We start from the raw sequence: 3,908 nt of genomic DNA, 5'->3' as shown, positions 1-3,908 counted from the left end.
CTCTCTCTCTCTCTCTCTCTCTCTCTCTCTCTCTCTTCTCTCTCTCTCTCTCTCTCTCTCTCTCTGTCCCTCTCTTTTGCTCTATCTTTATATCTCTGTACAAGCACTCGTGTGTCTACGAGAAAATTATTTCTAACAGTAGATGCTATTAGAATATAGATTGTGCCCGCTCTCATATTATTACAAGTCCGTACTTTATATTTATATTAAATTCTGTCACAATGCAAAATTATAAAACTTAAGTGAATTTTTTCGTCAATTGATCTTAACGTTACAAAATGTGTTAGCTATTAGTAATTAAAAATCCTCTATCGAGTGTAATATTGGGAAACTAAATAATGACACTAGCATGTCTCCTTTGCAAACTTTTAATATTTATTAAAATATTTAATAAAAAGTTATTAGTATAATTATACTATAATATCACAAATATTGAGAAAACACGTATATATGATTTATATATTGTCAATTTCTCTCATTTGAAAAACATATCAACGAAAAAATAAATTTGACTTATCTCAAATTGATTATTCAAATTGATATTTCAATTGAACTATTGTATTTTTTTACAATGTTATAAGAGATATATTATTGTCCCGATTGAAAATTCTTGATAAATGCGTTAATTATAAAAATAATAACGGTCCAACAAAACAACTCCATGTTACATATAGTAAGAGGCGCCGTTTCGATCAACTACAAAATTAATTACGCGATAGAAGGGAATTAGCTCTAATTGACCTGAATATATGCAATCGCGATCTTATTATCTTCTTGTAGACGTCATAAAGAGAAAACTTTATGAAGGTTAGGGCCGTTTAGCCAGTAGAAATTGTTCTGAATCCCTTAATTAATTCTGTTTATTATTTACTCTTATGTTTTTCTTAATTATTAATCATAATATTTATAAATATTTATAAAATAAAATGAAAATAAAAATAAAAATAAAAATAAATATAAAAATTGATATTTTTTAATATTGAAATGTAAGTTCATTACAGAGTATTAAAAAGTAAATTACAAATTTCTCTACTCAAAAATAATATTGTCTTGTGTTATAATATAAAGCTAAGATTAGAATAAACTTTAATAGATGATATAAAATAGATAATTCATGTATTATATTTTAAAGTATTATTATTGAATTCTAACTCACGATTATTTATATAAATTATTTGCACACATAAATCTCTCTATATAAACATTTTAAATGACTTACAAATAATTTAATGTTTATTTAGAGGAATTAAACATTAATTATAATACATATTTCTATTAAAAGTAATCAGTTGTAGAAATAATTACATCACAAAAAATAGAGTGAAAAATGAAGTAGTTTATTTAATTGAAAAAAAAAACACTATCTTGTAATCTATTAAAAAATTAATTGCATTTTGCGGGAAGAAGAAAGAGATGGCTATTTTTAAGAGTTCTATTTTTGACTCGTTCCACCTAGACGTATCTGAATATACTGCAAATTCAGGCTCTCTATATTCCGCATGCTGTCGAATAGGCGGCATTTTATCGGTTGCATGTGTGTCTACGCGTGTGTCGCCCTGGCGTCTAACTTCACTTCCAACATACACAAACAGTTTAACGAGCATGAACACAGGGCGAACGCGCAGAAATGCCGCGAGTGCGGAATAATGTCGCCATTTAAGGGCGGCACAATTTCGTGCTCTGCGAAATCTTCCTTTAAGAGTGTCGTCTTTTTTAATTGCAGATATGGTTTACCCTCATTTTCGCCCAGCAGCAACGTGGTGAGTTCGAGTTTCTTCCCCTCACGTTTCGACACCGTGGCAACGTTTGTTCTCTCCTCTTCTAGGTATGTGTTACTCGCCATTTTGCCTTTATTATTTTACTAGGATAGAATAATGTATTTGATATTCTTTGTCGAGGTGATGTTAAATTGAGCTTTGTCAATAATCGAAACGAAATCGCTCACATCGCGATAGATTTTTTGTGTGATTGTTTACGTAATTGTTTGATAAATTTATTTATAAGAAACTATATGTAAGTTTAATTTCCTTATAACATCTAATAAATAAGAAATATTTTAGCAATAACTTAATTATTTAAAAATTATTTTGTGTATGTATATAATATATAAATTTTAAAAGGGAGGTACTATAAATTACATTTTGTATTGACATAGAAGCAATGTGTTTGAGTCTCCGCCTTTCGTTCAGTGACCGCAAATAACAGTGATAGGCAAGCCTTAATTAAATCCGTGGCAAGAATTGACAGTGTATACGCGTACCTTTCATTGACGAATACACGCGTCACTGCATTTACGTTACATGATGTTGCATTCAATTAATGGTCTGTCCCCATTGCACGTGGATGGCTTAATTATAAGTACTGTGCTGTACAATTTACTAATATATGTATAAATGGTGCAATAATTCTGTCTTAATTTCTAAGTAACTTGTGTGATTTAAATCTTTCAAACTTTTTTAAGAGTTAATCTGTCTTCTAAAAAATGAATTTCATATTTCGAGTGTTTGGTCTTTCTTAGAAAATGTATCTTACTGAAATGCAATTAGTATTTGTTAATATTTGTTAATATTTGGACATATATAAATAAAATATGTTTCTTTAAATTTCGCAATGCAGTGGCGGATGTCACAAAAATAGTTAGTGATCCGAATACTCGCATGATTATTAGGTTGTCGTAATCGTTACAGTTACGTTATGTTAATAATTATGGTACAGAGTAAGCCTTCGCTTTACCAAACAGAGAGTTAATTGCGGGCTATTAAACGTTCAGGCGCATAGCTCTGCTCGCGTATCTCGTTATATGCAATTTCGTTTCTTCACGCTGGAAATGCGTCACGAGCATTATCGGATAAATTGAAAGCATTAGCGTGGCGAATCGAAGGCTAGCGTTTGCTACGACTGAGGCTACGGCTATTCAGTCTCGTCAAGCTCGTTATCCTTTTATCGTAACACTTCACGACAGGTGAATCGATGCTTTTATTATGCCACCCTGTGTATGACATACGACCTCGGCCGAGATTCGCTATTCTTCAGGGCTAACCAGTAATCACTCATCTTTCTGAGTATAGTTTCAACATATTATATTTATATTATATTTTAAGAAAAATAGAATTTCTCTTTAGACGAACAGTGAATTTTTCATAAAAATGTGAAATATAGAATATCAAAATTCACTAATGCTTGAAAGTCCGTAATGCTGAAAATTTAAAAGATTAAAAGGTTAATTTTTTTCCAAAATTTTTGAAATATATGTATATTGAATTAAGAAGTTTTATAGAATTTCGTTTCTCTAACTAATTTTTCAAATCATTCGAGAAATGTATTTTAAAATTGTAATGACGAAATGCAAAGTGTTATATATGGAATACTTGATTTCTGTTCATAAATGTTTATTCCGACATTCTTAGATATCGTATTTTAAATAATCGAACGAAAGGATTAAATTGAGAGCTTGAGCTCAGCCTGCCTTTCTATGCGGGATTTTCACGTAGGTTCAATGCACTTGGCGCTGTCACATGATAAGGGCTTTGCATGTGCATGCGACGTCATATCGCTAATAGAGCAGGTCTCGATCGAGGCTGTCGTACCACGATAATGAAACAAATGAAAAGAAATGACAGCGTGGATGAAGATAAATGGTCTTTGATATTCTAGTCTCCTAAAAGTAACAGAAGCGAACGAGCGAAGCGAATCGATTCTGTTGGAATATTCATAGTCTTTTCTTAATGAATAAGAATTTTTTATTTATACACTTGTATGCATGCATGTATACGTACATATGTGTAAATAAGAAAATTCTTTATTCATCAAGAAATGACTATGAATTCTATTCTAATTGTATTGTATACAACGATATAATATGATGTCTCCTTTCTTACATATGTAGTGTCTCGAACATTTGAGTTTTT

This window comes from Atta cephalotes, assembly GCF_000143395.1.
Source record: "Atta cephalotes unplaced genomic scaffold scaffold00077, whole genome shotgun sequence".
Lineage (NCBI taxonomy): Eukaryota > Metazoa > Arthropoda > Insecta > Hymenoptera > Formicidae > Atta > Atta cephalotes.
This window is presented reverse-complemented; position numbering follows the sequence as displayed.